Below are 21,130 nucleotides of genomic sequence, written 5' to 3'. Positions count from 1 at the left end.
ATTATACGAGACGTTTTACACTGTCATTATTATTAAATTGTTGAATAAGATAATTATTTTTATTTATTATTAATATTGGATTTTATTTATTATTTTCAAGGATTATTTTATTTTGTTAATTTTATGGTTTAATAAAAAATTTGGATTCAAGTTTTATTGAAATTTTAAAAATTTTTTCAATCCTAGTCCTTTTTTTTTAACTCAAGTGAGAGAAAAATTAAATTTGTAAATTTTTTTTTTCTCAAATGAACCCAAGTCGAAATATCAGACGTAAATTGAAGGTTTTGAATATTTTTTTTCAGTTTCATACTTCATCTTTAACTCTACACGGAAAAAAATAATCGGTAGCTGCTACCAGTTATTTCGGTAGCAGCTATCAATTTTTTCGGTAGCTGCTATCGATTATTTCGGTAGCTGCTACAAGTTATTTCGGTAGCAGCTATCAATTTTTCCGGTAGCTGTTATCAATTTTTCGGTAGCTGCTATCGATTATTTCGGTAGCTGCTACAAGTTATTTCGGTAGCAGCTATCAATTCTTCCGGTAGCTGTTATCAATTTTTCGGTAGCTGCTATCGATTATTTCGGTAGCTGCTACAAGTTGTTTCGGTAGCTGTTACTGATTTTGTTTTCGGTAGCTGCTATCGATTATTTCGGTAGCTGCCATCGGTTATTGCCATAGCTGTTACCGATTTCGTTTTTGGTAGCTGCTATCAATTATTTCGTTAGTTGCTATCGATTATTTCGGTAGCTGCTATCGATTATTTTGGTAGCTGCCATCGGTTATTGCAATAGCTGTTACCGATTTCATTTTCGGTAGCTGCTATCAATTATTTCGGTAGCTGCTACCAATTATTTCGGTAGCTGCCACCTGTTATTTAGGTAGCTGCTATCGATTATTTCGGTAGCTGCGACCAGTTATATCGATACATTTTAGAAAAATTTTATATGAAATTAATTAAGAATTTAATTTTTTAAACTTGAGGTCATTAAACTCTAGATTTTTATCTCATAATTTTTTGCTCCTCGTTATTATAAGTCAGCTGATAAAATAAAAAAAATGCGGGTAAAAAACTTTTAAAAATAAAAAATAAGTTTTTTTAACTTTGAAAATAAAAAAATTTAGAAAGTACAGTTTAATTTTAAAAACTAATTTTTTTTTATCTCACGATAAGTCTCAGTTATTTGAATTTTGATAAATTTTTTTAGATAAAGTTTTTTTATAAAATAAATAAAAACTTTTTCTAGATAAGCCCGAAACTTTAATTAACTTCTAAAAATCCTAAATAATATTTACCTAATTTAACAACTAATATACCAGTCATAAATTTGATAAATATTTATTCGATACCAAGTGAAAGTAACATAAAACAAAAAAATTATTTAATGGACAATAATTTGTCATTTCTGTGTGGGCGACTCATGCAATCTATTTTATTTGACATTTATGTTTTATTAAACTTTTTTTTATACTCTCAGTACAGTATGTATTTAAATGTATGTACGAAATTTTATTTTTTAATGATACTATAAAAATAAGTCATTACTTAATTCATCGTAACATATGTCGACTTATTGCAAACAAATGTTTCAAAATAATAATAATGATCTTCAAGGTATCAGACATTTAAAACCTTTTGATTTTTTTTTTCAACAATTTAATTAGAAAAAAAAAAAACTAAAAATATGCACATGTAGAAAATTAAAAAACCTATAGGTGCAATTTGAAAAAATTTTTTTTTTTCAAATTTACCGTTTTTAGAAAAATCCAAAAATTAGTAAACGTCCGCTAACATTATGATCCTAAAGTTATCAGACAATTAAAACTTTTTGATTTTTTTTTCAACAATTTAATTAAAAAAAAAAAAATCTAAAATAATGCACATGTGGAAAATTTAAAAAACTAAAGGTGCAATTTTTTCAAATATTTTTTTTTTTTAATTTATCGTCTCTAGAAAAATTCAAAAATTATTAGACATCCGCTAATTTCATGATCCTGAAGTTATTAGACAATTAAAACTTTTTGAATTTTTTTTTCAACAATTTAATTTAAAAAAAAAAAAATCTAAAAAAATGCACATGTGGAAAATTTAAAAAACTATACGTGCAATTTTTTAAAATATTTTTTTTTTTTCAAATTCATCGTTTTTAAAAAAATCCAAAAATTATTTGACCTGCTAACTTCAGTATCATTAATAATAAAAATTAACTGCAAAAAATTGGGAGTGGATTCGGAGTGATGACAGATTTAAATCCGAATTCACTCCATGACTCGGAGTTTCGGAGTTTCAAAAAAAAATTCACTCCGTATACAGAGTAAATGGGGAGTTTGTTTTTTGTGCAGAGTGATTTTGGAGTGAACCGGATTTTATTAAACTCCACATGCACTCCAATTTGGAGTTTCCATATTTAAATAAATTTTTAGGAGTGAATTAAATGTCATCTACTCCGAATTTACTCCGCGGTCACTCCATTAATTTTGTACAGTTTAATAATAATAATAAATAATAATTGAAAAAAAAAATAGGAATAAATATTTTATGAGTTTAAATTTTAATGTTAAAAATGTTGCATTGGAATTTACGATCTTATACGCCCACAATCTTATACGAGTAGACTCTAAGACTTTAGACGCAATAACTTTACCTTTAAGGTACCGACTTGATTTATTGTCTCAGCTATAATATTGCGTTATACTTTTCTATATTTTCTTTCTCTTATTATTTCATTTTTATATATTTTAAATATATGTACTCACATATGAGTATATATATAGATGTTTGAAATATTTAATTAACTGATAATTTTTATTATTGACTTGAAGTCCTTGAAAAATAGTCTAAGAAAAATTTAGCATTAGTAAAAGTTTAAATTATTATTTTTTTTAAAAAGAAATAAATTATATAAAATTAATATTATTTCGTAAAATTGCAGAGTAATCAATTTGTTAGTGTACAAATAAATTGTGTAATGATTGAAAATATGTTCAAATGTACGGTAGTGATTGGTGATTAGTGATTAGTTATTTCTTATTTCAACAAGGTAATTTATCAATTACTTTCTAACGAGTATTTTTTTTTTATATTAATTCGTTGACGAGTTGATGAGTCAAATTTTTCTTGACTACCGTTTTATGAGCTACTTTATTTTAAATATTCGAAAGATATACAATGTGATTATTTAATAAGAGGTAGAAAGGATCGTGTCATATATTTTAGGAAAGTATATTAAAATTATTTTTTTACATAAAGAGAAAAAAAATTCTTTTACTTCATTCCTTAAAAAAAACAAAATTCAAATTACCGCCCGTAATATTTTATCGAAATAAACTCGAACCAAATTTTTGCAAATCATCAAAATTTGTAAAATTTCCTTTCAAATTTTGACTGTTTTTTTTAAACTTAATTTTGAAATAATAACTTAGATCATATTTCACTAAAAAAAATAATCGGTAGCAGCTACCGATTGGCAATCGGTAGCCTCTACTGATTATTTTTCGGTAGCTGCTACTGATTATTTTTCGGTAGCTGCTACTGATTATTTCGGTAGCAGTTACCGATTGAAATCGCGCGCGCGCGCGTGTGTGTGTGTGTGTGTGTGTGTACGTAACTGATACCAAAAAAATCGGGAATAGCTACCGAATTAATCGGTGACGGCTACCGATTATTTCGGTAGCAGCTACCGAAGAAAAATCGGTAACTGCTACCGAAATTATCGGTAGCTGTTGCCGAAAATTAATCGGTAGCTGCAAGTGATTAATTTTTGGTAACAGCTACCGATTATTTCGGTAGCCGTTACTGATTAGAATCGGTAGCAGCTACCGAAGAAAAATCGGTAACTGCTACCGAAATTATCGGTAGCTGTTGCCGAAAATTAATCGGTAGCTGCAAGTGATTAATTTTTGGTAACAGCTACCGATTATTTCGGTAGCCGTTACTGATTAGAATCGGTAGCAGCTACCGAAGAAAAATCGGTAACTGCTACCGAAATTATCGGTAGCTGTTGCCGAAAATTTGTCTGTAGTGGCTACCGATTAATTCGGTAGCTATTCCCAATTTTTTGGTATCAGTTACGTACACGCATACGATTTCAATCGGTAACTGCTACCGAAATAATCAGTAGCGGCTACCGAAAAATAATCGGTAGCTGCTACCGATAATTTTTTCAGTGTCCGATCTTTGAATAGAAAATTTGTGTCTCATTTTTTATAAAATTCACAGATTTTCGGCGCCAAAAAAATTTCATACCAAAAAAATAAAAAAATAAATCAGCTGAAAAAATTTCTCTGATCAGTTTTAGAAATGAAATTCGCACTAAACGTCTCGTCTCAATTTAGTCATGATTAAAAATATAAAACGAATCTTTCCGCATGGTAATAAAGCATAAATAATTGATTAAATTGACAAGTAATCTGAAATTCAATATAAAAAAAAAAATAATCCGCGAATATGCGGTGTGCGCGTGTGCGGATCTTGTCTCTCGTCAATCAGTAATTAAGATCGCCGAGTGATCATGAGGAATTTCGCGAGACAGAAGAGAACATTGGATCCAATAACGTGCATGTGTGGTCCTCATATATGTACATATATATATATATCCTTGCTCATAATTCCTACAGCAACCAGACACGATCCTTATACTTAGAAGTCTCAAGACTCACCATCTTGAGATCACATTACCTCATGCATGTCTTTGAACTCCCATACATTTTTTCACTCCTAAAAAAATAATACGTATATATAAATTTGTTTAAAAATTAAAATAAATCAACTTTGTGTCTCAATATTTTTTTTTAACGTCTGCAGACTTAAATTGTACGAAAAAAAGTTTACTTTTTTTAAAATTCTTATCTTGAATATTTTACGAATCCTTTTTAAGAGTTCGCGGGTCCTTTTGACTGCGTTATCATGCTGTATAGAAAGATAAAGAGTCTTTTCATCTCCCGCAAAATTTTTTTTCTTTCGTATGCTTTAGTTTTTTATTTTCATTCGCGTCTAAAAAGAATCGTGTACTCGAAACAAATTCTTTCTCGATGGGTGGGACGCATGCAAGAAGATCTTTTGTATTATATTTTATAAAAATATAAATACGTGTATATAATTTAAATAAAATAAAAAAAACATTCCAGTACATAAATAACTCTGTGAAAAGAGCAAAAAAAATATATATATATATATATATATATATATATATATATATATAAATAATGAAAAGGATAATAAGTAAAAGTAGACATCTCTTTGTTTCGTTAATTGGTGTCTCCATAACCGGATGTATGAGTCAGGTAAAACTTGGATAATATTTTCTCATAAATTTAAATAAATAACATATGTGTTTTATCATTAAATAACTAAGTTAAACTAAATCTAAAACCTACACTTAATATAATTAACCATCTTAAATTTATTATTGAAGGTTTCAGGATAAAATAAATTTTTTTTATTTTTATTGCAATGCAGTGTACACTGTACTATGAGCTTTGTAATTAATGGTAATACCGTGATTGCGTAGCACGCAAAAACACCCGTAGGTCAACAAAATAATAATTTTTTTTATTACGTAGTCGTCTTGAGATAATCGTTAAAATTAAATTGAGGATGCAGTGCCGTGTTTTATTCTGAGATCACTGGGATCAAGTATACATTAGATTAATTAGTATTTTTAACATTTAAATACTCGACATTTAAATTATTTTTTTTTTAAACTTAGTGAATATTGTCCTTTATTTTTTGACATTTAAATTAGGGGTGTGCGAATAATTCGAACACGAATTCGTTCCGAATCGAATATTAGTATGCGATTTTGAATTCGAGGTTTGTTATGTTCGATATTCAAATATGAAAAAAACAATTTATATACATTTTATTTAAAGGGAAATATAATTACATGGTTAGAAAAATTAGGATGAAAATTTGCTACAAATTTTTGTTCAAATGAAAATTAATAATTGTAAGAACCAAAATGAATTGAAAAGATCTCTGGCCAATATTAGTATCTAGAATTTTTATGTTACTGACAGAGATGAACATACATTGAAATTGAGCAATTGTTTTCTCTGGGTAATTTATTTTTAATTAAAAAGTATATTATTCGTAAGTAGAATATTTTAATACACGATGTAATGGAATTCAAATTGAAAACAATAGAAAATCCAATGATATTTTGATATATTCATGTATTGTCACATATATATTTACATCTGTAACATATATTTTTTAATATATGTTTACCATAAATAATATTTTTATGCGGGGCGGGAAAAATTTAAATTTATCTAGAATTTTTGAAATTTGTAAATCGACTCAAATTTTTATTTTGAAAATATTGAGATTTTCTGTTGAAAATTTTTGAAACGAACATAATTAAAAAAAAAATTTCATGACAAAATGCCTTTTTATTTTTAAACTAATTTTGAATCAAAACTAAAAATATGAATTTTTGAAAATTACCCATACGAAAAAAATATACATCCGGGCAAATCTGGAATATGTCGCATATATGCAATATATATATAAATATATGCCTCATATATGCAGATTTGCCCGGATATATCCGCATATATATTTTTTTCGTATGAGTACCGAGTAATAAAACTTCGATTTAAATAATTTTTTTTATTAAGACGCGAAATTTAAAAATAATTAACTCTCACTCGTGCGATAGTTTATTTTTCCTTCAGAAAAAAAGTAAATTGAAATCAACTTAATTGAATTGAATTGAATAAAAATTGATTACTCGAATAAAAATTAAATATAACAGTATTTCATATTGAATAAATAAATAAAAAGCCGTCATATCTCAGACGTAACCCCGACACCTCAACCCATTATTATAATTCACAATAATAACAATTATTAAAAATCCTATTTTAAATAATTAATCAGTGAATGTAAGTCGATTGTATCTCACACATCGACCTTGCGGTATGTAACCTGAGACTCGTGCCCCATATATGCGGGTGTTACCGTTCCACATTCATTATTTCTTTTCTTTTCTCATATATTGACCTTGTAATCTTTATTATCAAAAATATATATTATATTTTTGTATTTGTTACCACATATTTTTTTATTCATATATATAACTATTTTCTCTTTCATCCTACTTAAAAATTTCATTCCCGATCCCTTCAGTCTCACAATTTAAAAAAAAAATTATTTAACAAAATAGAGATCGCGCATGTGCACGTGCATTTACTGCACGTGCATTACTCTTGATGTCTTACAGACAAGAATAAATAATAAAAATAATATTATTATTTATTGTTAAATATTTAAAATAATAATAAAAATTAAACGCGAAGGCGTAAGGCGGAGACAACGTCATCAGGATTAAATGTTAAAAAAGAAAATAATAAATAAATAAATAATAATAAACAAGAAGAAGAAGAAGAAGAAGAAGAAGACAAAGATGAAGATGAAGAAGTAAGGCAACGCCTGGAGGCTGCGGCCCAGAAAATTTCTCAGCTCGAGTTCATTTTGCGTGGGAGCATCTCCTAAGGCTTTAATATAAAAAAAAAATTTTTTACCATTTAAATAATTTAGGACAAAAATAATTATTGATTATTAATAATTAATAATTGTCTGGTTGATTATTATTCTGAATAAAATGAATTGTTGGGTATCGGTTATTAAAATAAAATAATAATAATAAATTAATAAAATTGATAAGTATAAACTAGCAACGGATATTGAAGTAAATGAGTACACGCGACACAATCGCGTGGTTTTATTCGATGATTATCGTCCAATTGACCTCGATAGAGAAAAGAGAACAGAGCCTGAGCAGCGTCCGGCAATTCAAAAGAATCAGCTACGATTTTTTAAAATCCTTATTTATATTTTTTTATATCTGCGCTTTGTTTCATTTCTTTTGTCTCAATTTGATGTCAGTTTCATTTTATGTAAGACGGGTTATGGGTTTTATTGAAAAGTAAATGAGAAAAAGATGTAACGGTATGCGAATAAATTAACGAGCTCCGTATTTTATTAATGAGAATTAATTTTGTAATTTTATTTGATTCGGTAGATTCATTTTTGAGTCCAGAGATTCAAAATTTGGAATAGATCTCAGAAGATCTCTAATGATTTTGATAGATTGTAGATAATTTTAGACTAATAGTCTCTGATGACGAACTTTCGATGATTTTTTAGATCTATGATCTTAAAAGATCTCAGCTGATCGAAGATTTCACAATAATGTCAATGATCTATTTAGATGAAGGGCCGATCTAGAGATCGTCGATTTTCAACGATTTTTATAAAATCTTCATAGATCTCTTGAAAAAGAATCCTGGTAATTATGAGATCGTAGATCTGCTAGATTTTAGGAAAAAAAATATCCTCGTAGATCTTTTGCCGTTCAATGCAGATCTTAATTATTTTTTCCCGGGGTAGAAGAAAATTGCGCAGACTGTACATGTTTATAGTGATAATTATTTAGTATGTCGTTGTATCGACTGTATTAAATTAATAGGATGCAGAATCGCAGATATGGGGAATGTAACACTCGTTTTCCGCGTAATCGCCTTAAATGAGATTGAGAATAGAAATAATACTTGCACGTGTTCATTAAAAATATATAAGGTATTAAAAAAATGGTATTCAGTTTAATGCTAATTGAGTCTATAAATAATTAAGTAAAAGAAAATTTTCAAATTTTGATGATGATAAAAATTTTTGTCAAATTGATAATTTGTAAAATTAGACTAATTAATTCCAATTAATTAAGTCAAAGACGTAAAAAAATCGAATATTTAAATTAGACCGCGTAATTTTGAATATTCAAATTTTTTGAATAAATTTTGAATTATAAAAATTGTCAACTTTGGCCAAAAACAATTTCAATACTCGAATTCTTTTGAAGTAAAAAAAAATATTTAAATTAGAGGTGTACGAATTTCGTTCTAATCGAATATTAATATTCGTATCGAATAATTCGAAAAATTTCGAGTAATTCGCGAATTATAAATCTTATATAGAACTATATATAGATTTTGGCCGATTTTATATTTCTATATACGTTTTCTCTTATATGATTTAATATATTTCCGTATAACTTTAATATATTATTTATATATTTGAAAACTTATAAATATATGTGTGTACTAGCTTACAAATTTACATATATAATTATCAATATATGTGCTGACTTATAAGTTTACATATATGATTATAAATATATATAATACAAGTATTAACTTATAAACTTACGTATATATATAATTATATTAAAACTTACTATATTATATATAAGAAAATATATGTCGTTTTTGACCACTTACCCTGATTAAACAACTGAATTCGACCGAATTAAAAATTTAATTCTGTTTAATTCGTTCGAATTCAGTTGTTTAATCAGGGTATATGGTCCCATATTGATTATATATTTTTCCATATATATTTATCATATATTAATACATCAGTACACAAAAAAAGGGTTTCTTGTCCCAAAAAAATTTTCAGTTCCTCCAAAAAATTTTTTGCATCATGAATTAAAAATGAAAATTTTCTTCAGGCTAGAAAAAATTGCGCCTAGAAATTCTTATTTTCTGTGTAAAAAAATCTCTTCAAAATCAGCAGTTCAAAAATTCCCAAAGCTCCCCTAAAATTTCGCAATTCCCTCTTAAAAAAAATTTCCGAATTCCCCAACTTCTTCAATCCCTTCACCAAAAAAATAGTGATAAAATCAGGCGCGTGTCAAACGAATATTGCATCAGCCAACGTGAAAACCGTTTCGTATCCGACCCAACACAAATACATTGGCGCCCAATAACTTATTAGATCTTTTATTCCTCGATATAAATCAGCTGAAGCCAGTGAGTAAAGTAAACCTGAATTATATATACATAAGACAGAATAAAACGTAAGACACACTTTAAGTGTCCAAGATCCAGCATCCAGCCAAAGAATCCTGGGTCATTTTCTACCTGTATATTTTCTTACAACAGAGAGACATTTACAAATATACGTTGTTTGCAAGCAAATAACTTGTTGGCATATGGTACCGAGCACAAGCTTACACATTACATTAGCTCAGCTACTTTACGATTATCCAGTGCACGCAATACGTAAAAAAAAAAAAAAAAATATATAAATAATAAAAGACCTACAAGTTAAGACCTATAACCAATACCCATACCCGTACCCAATACAACTTAAGTTTCTTGTCTCTTGTAAGTAAAGTAAAGTCTCTTTACTTATTGCTGACCAGAACACGACAAAGAAAACGCAAGAACATTACTTCCGAACCATTAAGCCGTGTCCATGTGTGACAAAATATTAGGTTACACTTTCTACTCACTGCCCAGCCTTAAATTATTTCCTTAAATATCTAATTTTTAAATTTAAAAATTTTAAATTTCCCGCGAAAAAGTAAAAAAATAAAATAATTGTTTTAAATGGATGCAGCCACTTTCTATACGTGATGTCACGTGTTTACATTAAACCGTTAGTTAGTTAGTGACTCTTTATGCAGAACCTCTCGTTTATTGTTTCCAAATTGAGAGAATTGAATAAAAAGACACACGTGATTTTATGTTTTGTTGGTTGATACTTTAACTGACTACTAAATTTACAAATGCTTGTTTTTTAATGAAAAAAGTCTATGGTGTGTTGTAGCAATTTAAGCTGGAAGAATAGACGTCTATTCAAATTTACGTTGAACCGGAAATTAATTTTTGTAGAGACAAATTTTTGGGAGGAAAAGAATTAACGGTTTTGGTGTTGATTTAAGGAGTTAATAATTTTTTGTGGTGATTGTGAGTGCGAATGTAAATGTGGATATATATGGATGTAAGGAGCTTATCTCGATACGCCTGGAACAAAATGACGACAATTTGCATGCGGACTCTAAGTGACCATGCTTCAATATAGATTCGTTTCGCGCATGCAACTTTATAAATTTATGTACTCGACATTTTAAATTACCATAATTATCCTCGGGAGAACCTGAACCCAATTGAAAGCTACCGAGCAATTTTTTTTTTATTTTATTTATTTATGGAAATAAGTTTGAAATAACTTCTATTTAAAAATTCTAGATTTATTGAGAAGCGACTAAATTTTTGTTAAAATTTTTTTCGCAGTTTTTAAAAATTTTTGCCCGGTAAAATATTTGAGACTGAATCCAAATTTCGATCTAAATTTTTGTGAGACTTTCAGGTTGATTTTGAAAAAAAAATTTATTAAAATATCTTGAGTAGTTTTTTGAAAATAAATTTTTTAAATTGGCGCGAAAAATTTGAAATTTTGAAATATTTGAATTCTGTTTTTAAAATTCAAAAATTATCTTTCAAGCTCTGGAGTTTCACTTGACCCCAAGTTCAAAATTTTTGGCGCCCAGGTCAAAAATAAAAATGGACCAAAATCTCCAATTTTTGTTAAAATTTTATTTTCGCAAGCTTTCAAAATTTTTACTCTCAAAAATATTTGATACTGAATTCGATTTCGATCAAAATTTTTGTAAGACTTCCGGGTTGATTTTGAAAAAAAAATTTATCAAAATATCTTGAGTAGTTTTTTAAAAATAAATTTTTTAAATCGGCGGGAAAAATTTGAAATTTTTAAATATTTGAATTCTGTTTCTTAAATTTGAAAGTTATCTGAAGCCCTTAAGATTCAGTTGACCCCAGGTCAAAAATAAAAATGAATCAAAATCTCTAATTTTTGTTAAAATTTTTTTTTCGCAAGCTTTCAAAATTTTTACTCTCAAAAATATTTGATACTGAATTCAAATTTCGATCAAAATTTTTGTGATACTTTCGGCTTGATTTTTAAAAAAAAATTTATCAAAATATCTTGAGTTGTTTTTTAAAAATAAATTTTTTAAATCGGCGCGAAAATTTGAAATATTTGAATTCTGTTTCTAAAATTTGAAAGTTATCTGAAGCCCTTAAGATTCAGTTGACCCCAGGTCCAAAATTTTTGGCGCCCAGGTCAAAATAAAAATGAACCAAAGCTCAAATTTTTGAAAAAACTAAAAAAAAGAAATCCTTAAATTTTCATCCTGAAAGTAAATAAAATATTGTACGCATTGATTATTAAAAATCCGTTTACAATCTCACAATAATCTCGAGCGTGTCGGGTTTTATCCATAATGATGACAAATGACCGCGTAAATCACATGACACTTCTTGCGGACTCAAATTATCATGATCATAAGCCTACAGATCTTGTCACTGTGCTTAATACACTACACACACTCGACCTTTATCATCATCATCATCATCATTATTATTGTTATTATTATCATCACCATCATAATCATAAACCCGCAATGAGTATTGTAACAGTTTGCATGCTACAATTGTTCCTGAGACATCCGCAATTCGCTATTCCCACACTCTTAAAGTTAAATCTAATTTAGCCAGTCAAAATTATTCATTACTCATCTGCACTACCGACACCCCAGCGTCTTAAAATAAAAACAATAATAATTTCATGCAAAAAAAATCCATCAGAAGTCTCCTCTATGCCCAAGTAGAAAATGTCCAATTTTTTCTCAACTATTTTTCAATTTCTGAAAATTTCCGACCCGAGTTTTTTTATATTTTTATGTCAATTTTTTGGGGTCCATTTTCTCAAGGCTCAATTTCAAATTTTTTTCGCGCAAAAAATTTAAAAAATCAGTTTTCAATTTTCCTGAAAATATTTTTAATCTCTTCCTACACTAAAAAAAAAATAATCGGTAGCTGCTACCGATTAATTTTCAGTAACAGCTACCGATCATTTCGGTAACGGCTACCGATTATTTGGTAACAGCTACCGATTATTTCGGTAGCCGTTGCTGATTGGAATCGGTAGCAGCTACCGAAAAAAAATCGGTAGTTGCTACCGAAAATTAGGTAACTGGTACCAAAATAATCGGTAGATGCTTCTGAAAAATAATCGGTAGTGGCTACCGATTGCCAATAGGTAGCAGCTACCGATTATTTTGGTACCAGTTACCTAATTTTCGGTAACAACTACTGATTTTTTAGCTACCGAAAAAAAATCAGTAGTTGTTACCAAAAATTAGGTAACTGGTATCAAAATAATCGGTAGCGGCTACTGAAAATTAATCGGTAGCAGCTACCGATTGCCAATAGGTAGCTGCTACCGATAATTTTTTTCATTTTCGACTAATCAACTCAAAATTGTTTTTTTTTAAACATTTAAAGACTAGAAAAAATTTTTTAAATCAACACGACCGATCATTGGCCCTTTTCATAAAATGTCGCAGGTTAAAAAGTTCCGCGTTGCAAAAACCCTTTACAATATTTTTGTAAAAAACGTTTTTTGTTACGGGATAATAACAAGAAGAATTGAGTATGACTATCTATGATCATATGAAGACGTCACGGTTTGACATAGACGACAATGGAGTATAAATTACTATGTGGTACCTTTAAGAGCAGGGTGTATCTTTCTCGGCATCTTTTCTTTCACCGTCTCAAGTGCACGACCTATAAGATTAAGATGAGCCTTTACTAAAAGACCAAGACTACGACCAAGAGTAAGACCAAGAAGAAGACCAAGAAGAAGATGTGGTCGTGGTTGTAGAATTAAAGATAGAAGAAGGTGTATACGACGACAACAACTTAGTACAGAAAACAACCACGACCTTCATAGGATCCTCGATAGGATTATTTTTATAGGAATCATCATTTCATGGGGGATGAGAGCAGTATCAGTAGAGTAATGCAACCAACAAAGAAGAGTTTAGTTTTACGTTTATGTTGAAGTGAAAGAGACTAAAGATTCCAGGAACGCCTACGGGGCACTTGACCCCACGCTTCGTGCTCGGTACCAAAGAGTTTCCATAAGATAATCGACCTTCCTTGTGCGACCTTAGACGACATGGGACGTACCTCTTATTATTGTTATTGTTATTATTTTTTACAATTCAAAGTATTTTACAAAAGACAATGCGCCGGGACTGAGGATTTCATTGTCGATCTCTTGCATCGAGGAATTGTTTGAAATTGAAAGGGAAAATTGTTTGTAATTTAAAATCTGGGTTTGTGAATTGTTTATTTGCTGCTCGGAGAGTGAGTATCAAGTGCATTAATTAATATGAGGGATTGTAAAAATTAATATAATTGATGCAGTTCATCATTTGGATGGAATCCAAGGCGATTATGGTTAGACTGTGGTATTTTAATTGCCTCGCCCCTAGACGCTGTTACTTTAAACCTCAGGAATATAAAACCCTAGACTACTCGAGGCTATAAGGTCGGAAGGATGAACAAGAGTTAAGATCTTAAGACGTCGAGAAAATTTTCATGCGGGCTTAAGAGCATACTGTGATTAAGTTTCAGCTGCAAACCACATTTTTATAGATACTATTATTTTTATATACTTTATGCATACACGGAAAAAAAGAATTTCTTGACGCAAGAAAAATTTTTCGTTATGAAATGACGACAAAAATTTTCTGAGGACTAGAAAAAATTTTTTCTAGTCCCAAGAAAATTTTTTTTTTCAATTCATGATGCAAAAAATTTATTAGAGCAAATAAAATTTTTCTGGGAGCCGAGCAATTGTTTACTAAAGGGATTTTTAGTTGCATAATTTTTTGCAGACATATTTATCCCGTATGAACAAACAATATATGGTTAAAATATATAAAATCATATATGTTTGCAACAAAAAAATATATGATATATTATAATGTTTATTATAAAAAATCATATAGAGATTTTGGCCGATTTAATATAAAATTATATACAGTAGTGAATATATGTATTCCATATATGTCTTATATGTTTTTTTAAGCTATATATACATTTACATTTACCTTATAATATATTGTATTGATATATTTCCTTTTATATTCAAAAAATATAAATTTTTTATATGAAATGAAATATATGGTAGCATATAATTTATATTATATATGGCACCATATATTTTCTTTGTTATATTTAAGCATATATTTTATTCGGTGTATGTATATGTATATGGGTATATATATTCGCATCCAATCAACTAATTTTGAAAATTTTAACTGCAATTTAAAGAGTATATTAAAATTTAGATCTAATTTAATTGGAGTTGGTCATACGAATAAGAAACTTTTTTTTTTCATACACAGTATAAATATATGTTTTTATATATGATCAGAATATATTTTTCGTATATGATAGAAATATATATTTTTATGTATGATAAAAATATAGTTTTCCTATATGACAAGAAAATATATTTTCATATATGATAATATATTTTTTGTATACGATTGACATATATATTTTATATATGCTAAACATATACGGACTCGTATATGATGAATATTATATTTTTTAATATAAAAAAAAATATATCAGAAAATATAGTTAAATTGGCCACATATATTTTCTGATATTTATCATATATTTCACTTATATTTTGACCATATATGTTATTTTCATACGGGTATGAAAATATAGTTTCCATATATGACAAGAATATATATTTTCATATATGATAAACATATATTTTTTGTATATGATTGACATATATATTTTATATATGCTAAATATATATGGACTCGTATATGATGAATATTATATTTTTTAATTTAAAAAAAAAATATATCAGAAAATATAGTTAAATTGGTCACATATATTTTCTGATATTTATCATATATTTTTACATATATTTACCATATATGTTTAGCAGACATATTTAACTTTAAAAATTAACATCTCAAAAAATATTTAAGCCACTGGATTAAATTTCTTGTCAATCTTCTGGCCATAATTTATAAAACTTTACTGGAGCTAAAAATTTGAACTTAGCTTCAGTAAAAAAAAATTTAACCAGTTTTCAGTAAAAAAAAAATTCCAGTACTACTACTTATTGATTTTTCCAACAAATACTATAATCAAGTTTGATTTCAAAAATTACCATGAATAAAAATGACAGAAATATCGATCATATAAATCGAGCAACCTCTATATTAAGAACGGCGTCTGCAATAATGTTGCAATAAGGTGTCCGAGACTTGTATAATTACACAGCTCGCGATCAAGATCCGAGCTTATATTTATTTCTTCTTAAAATAAAAATACCATTGAATATTTAGCTTTACTTTAGTACATAAAACCTCTTCTTCATTCGCGACTCTTGCATCCAAGGAAATTTCCTCGAATAGAGATCTTTAATTCCTGATTTTCTTCACGGAATTCTGGTACACTCGAACGCCTCAATCGTGTGCATGGGCGACCACTTAGTTTCTTCATTAATGCAGCCTTTATTTATCCAACCGATCATTAGTAACCCTCGGCGTACTTGTTAAGACTCATTATTATTATTATTATTATTTTTTTTTTTTAAATTTTTATTACAAACAAAAATTACACACTTTTCACCGAAAATAAATCTTCCATCTGTCCAAGAAGCGTTTAAGTGTCTTCCTATATATTCTTCAACATCATTCATTTTACAAAATCACCCACACATATATATATATAAATATATATACATGTTTATAAAAAAAAAACTAAAGTATAAAAAAGTGAATTTACTTAAAAATTAAATTTTCAATAAAAATATAGATTTTAGAAAAAAATGTTTCGAACAAAAGTTGTAGGAAATTTAATTTACTACAAGAAATGTCTCATGACTTATTGTCGTATCTCTGATAATTTCAACGCTATGATAAAAAAGGGATCAATTAATTTAAGAAGTATTTATGTAAATTTATTTTTTCACTTCAAGTGACTATTACATCGGAACTATTCGATGTACGAAAAAATGCAATGAGACCTTTTTTGTAGAGAATTTAATTAGCTACCAAATTGTTCATGTGCATTTTAGTCGTATCTGTACTAGTTTAGCCAGAAATTTGATTTTTTCGGGCGCGGATACTGTTAGAGTGTATTGGAGTAAAAATTCTGCATAATATATATTTATATATATAAATATAAACATGCAGTTATTTTTGCTTAGCGGCTTGGCTGCTTTGTCTTGCACAATGCCGGTTTTATTATCAGCGATCGGTTTTGTTGCTGTTGCTGTTATGGCGCCGCCCATCACGACACAAAACAGTTTTACTGGGGCTGCTCCACTAACATTTAACCACTCTCTATTATATCTACAAGCTTTAACTCCGTCAGATTGTTAACTCATAGTCTCCAAGTTGAGTCTAGGAGTCACGAAGTTCAAGAGTCCTAGGGAAGTTGCGGTTAAATTATAGGATATGCCTTTAAAAACCGCTAATTCATTGATTATTCAGGCCCGAAAAATTACTAGAGTAGCTGTAGAAAATTTAAAAAATAAAAGTAAATAAATAATGGGTAATGTCTTGATTAAAAGAACCCGGAAGATTATCGTGGGATCGGCACACCCTTAAAACCTCGGAATCAATTTATAAATTGTCATGAGTATGTTCTCCAAGACGCCATAAAAGACACTATATAGTCGACGCCAAAGGGACCTCGTGACAAGACGCAAATTGCACATTAACTAAATGTCAAGTCGGGGCGTCGTTTAGACAAAAGTCATTTTAACACACCATCACACCATTATGAGTTTAATATATCATTAAATATACGTCTTATATATATTTAATGATAATCTTTATTTTTCATTAAAAAAAATTATTTTTCCAAATATTCTTGACTTTTTTCAAAAATACCGACTCCAATTTTAGTGTAAAATAATTTTTTGATTCAAAATTTTTTTTTAATTTCAAAAATAATTAAAATTAAATTTTATCACATTAATTTTTTTTTTCGTCGAGTAAATTTTCATGATCCTGAAGTTAGCAGACAATTAGTAATTTTCGGATTTTTTTTTTACCAAATCAATTACAAAAATACAAAAGGTAAAAATATGCACATGTAGAAAAATTAAAAAATTATAAGTGCAATTTTTCGAAATATTTTTTTTTTTTTCATAATTTCTCGCTTAAAAAAAATCCCAAAATTATTAGACGTCGGCTAACTTCAGTATCATAAATTTTTATGGTACTGAAGTCAGCTAACGTCTCATAAATTTTTGAATTTTTTAAAAAACGATAAATTATAAAAAAAAAAATATTTTACAAAATTGCACTTACAGTCTTTTTAATTTTCTACATGTGCATTTTTTCAGTTTTTTTTTTCTCAAAATTTAATTGTTCGAAATAAAATTCTAAAATTTTCAATTATCTGCTAACTACAGAATCATAAATTTTCATCTTTTTTGAAAAATTTTACTTTGAATTTTACCAATAAAATTTGTAATTAATTTTTTTTTTACTTGAATTTTTTCTCTCAAAAAAAATTTCGTCAATAATTCTTAGTCTCGGAAATTAATTTTCAATTTAATTAAAAAATTATCCGACCGCGTCAAATTTTGAGTTTCCTCATTTCTACAGAAAAAAAAAAATATAATTTTCATTGAGTCTCAAATTGCATAAACGAAGAAAATAATTGTCACCTTATCGTAAATGATCTTATTTACAGCAAAGATTACTTTTGCATAACACTCCCGGTGAAAAAATCGATAGGTAAAAGTAAAAAAAAAATAATTGCATAAAAATTAGAAAGGTGTGCTCTTTTCCCATCATCCCATCACTTTTACTCCAATATAAACAAGTAAAGCAACAGTATTATCATTATTATAGCCCAGATGTAGCAAATAAAGTGTAATGGAGATTGAATGAATAAAATTACGTAAAACGAATGGTTCGGATCGTGGAATTTCCTTAATTATACATTAACGAAATCAAACCAGAATAATTAACGAGAGAGTAATGTTATAATATCCAATGGTGTAGAAGGTGCTCTTTATTATTTTAATTCTCAAAGACATAACATTTAATTACAAGCTATAAGTCAGATAATTATTTATAAAATATAAAATCAATTGGTTGTAACATTTAAAGCTGGCAAATAGTTTTATAATGTCCTGTTTAATTGAACAAACTTTAAATGGGAGAAAAATATACCGAGACCACACGAAAGTTTACTTGCAACCGAGACTAAGAAATCTGCAATATCATCTCTCTCTTTCCGTGTGAAAAAATTTGTTACAAAATGATTCAAAAAAAGTTCAACTTGTAGAACTTCAAAATTTGATACTTCTAACTTCTAATTTTGAGTAAAAAAATAACCTGTTCAAAACATAGAGTAGAGGTACCATTTGTGGCCGCTGTTCCATTTTTGGACATTTAATCCTTTATTTTAATTAATGAAAAAGTGTAAAATAAAATTTTCATTTTAGTACTGGGATAGAAGTATCTTTTTCAAGTGTCCAAAACTGGCCCTAAAGTGACCAAAAACGATACCTCTACTCTCTAAACATGAATAAGTGAAAATAAGTGAATATTCACTAATTTTAAGTGCAAACCGAACCACTTATTTCAAAAAGTGGTTCGGTTGGCACTCAGAATTAGTGAATATTCACTTATTTCACTTATTCATGTTTAGAGAGTACCCTATTTCTCGAAATGTATTTACTACATTTTACCCTGGTTTCAAAAAAGTTCAAAAGTCTCAAATTTTGAACTTTTTATGAAACTTTTTCAATTCTTATCGGGCTATTGGTTTCTAATGGGAACTTTATATATTTTTTTTTCTATCAAAATTACATAAGTTCAAAAAAAGTTCCACTTAAAGTTCTAATCCGTCTCAAGTTTAGAAGTTCCACAAGTCGAACTTTTTGAATTTTTTGTACACGGGTTCTTTCACTCTGTGATTCAAATTAACGTAAATGACAAGAATCCTACACTACCCTATCCTACGGAAAACCGGTGTTAAAACGGTGTACAAAAGGAGTAACGACTTAATTGAGATAAAAGAAATTTTATTACCTAAAAAATAAGAAATGTCACCTGTGTAAAAAAAATTCGTTCCAAAAAGATTCCGCATATGGAACTTCTAAACATGAGACAGATTAGAACTTCGAATGGAACTTTTTTGGAACGTTAGTAATTTTGATGGTAAAAAAAAGTTGTTATGAGCGAATTTAGAGTAAAAAAAGAACGTTCTTGGAACTTTTTTGGAATTTTTTACGGACGTTTTTTTTAGTTCTATAAAAAATTCAAAAGTAGTGATTTTTGAACTATTTTGGCATGTTTCTGGAACGTCTTTATTCTACAAAAGATGCAAAAGAAGTGATTTTGGAAAGTTTTTGGAACGCCTTTTTTAGTCCATAAGGGTCAAAAGTTGTGATTCTGGAACTTTTTTGGAATGTTTTTAGAACATCTACTTTATTTCTATAATAGGTTGTAAAGTAACGATTTTTGAACCATTTTTGACTGTTTTTGGAACGTCTTTTTTAGCTTTCGAAAAAGGCCAAAAGTGGTGATTATAGAACTTTTATGGAATGTCCATTTAAAATTCCAAAAATTTCTAAAAACGTTCTTTTTTTACTCTAAATTCACTCATAAAAACTTTTTATTTACCATCAAAATTACTAACGTTCCAAAAAAGTTCCATTCGAAGTTCTAATCTGTCTCATGTTTAGAAGTTCCACATGCAGAACTTTTTTGGAACAAATTTTTTTTACACGGGCACTTCTATTCAAATGAACCAATTGCTGGTACTTTTGATCACCTATCAAATTTCTCCATAAATTGAAAATCCCCGTATCATTAATTTTTGAACCAATAAAAATTTTTTTATATTTGAAATCCAATTCAGCTTCTGATCCTAAAAAAATAGAACTACTTTTTTTTAACACCAGGAAAATTTTAACACCACGGGGTTGAATTTGCCACCGGAAGCGTTAACTTACACCGTTTTTTCAGTGCAGTGGTTCCGGTTCTGGTACTAGAATTTCAAAGGAATAAATCGCGGGAAGTTTTAAATTCTCTATCTGACGAATGTAAAGTAGAATTAGATATAGAGGCGAGTAAAGCTGAGCTGAGTGCAATAATGTACAAAACGTTGAGTTAAACGATTCAAGTGAGACGAACCGATTACTTTAAAATGCTCCAATGGATAACGCATTTGACTCGTTTCACTCTTTCTTATAGAACATTATGCGTAAATTACTTGGACTATAGTTACACTTGTACCTGGACAATGCCATATAATATCCTGTAGTGTAGCTTAAACAATTTCTTAGCGTTCTTCACGTCTTGTTGTAGGAATGAAAATTGGATTTTGATTCTCCGAAGCAATTTTACTCTTAAAATACTGAAGGAAACTAAAGAAAGAGAGAAAGAAAAGGGAAAATAA

At 28.4% G+C, this 21,130-nt stretch overlaps 1 protein-coding gene across 2 annotated transcripts in view; it reads left to right on the top strand.

Annotated features, from left to right (window-relative positions):
• The window catches only part of LOC130674357 (proteasome activator complex subunit 3), a 175,972-nt gene that overhangs the window by 82,430 nt on the left and 72,412 nt on the right, over positions 1–21,130 (top strand). The window lies entirely within an intron of this gene.

The sequence above is a fragment of the Microplitis mediator genome, chromosome 9, assembly GCF_029852145.1.
Source record: "Microplitis mediator isolate UGA2020A chromosome 9, iyMicMedi2.1, whole genome shotgun sequence".
NCBI lineage: Eukaryota > Metazoa > Arthropoda > Insecta > Hymenoptera > Braconidae > Microplitis > Microplitis mediator.
This window is presented reverse-complemented; position numbering and strand designations above follow the sequence as displayed.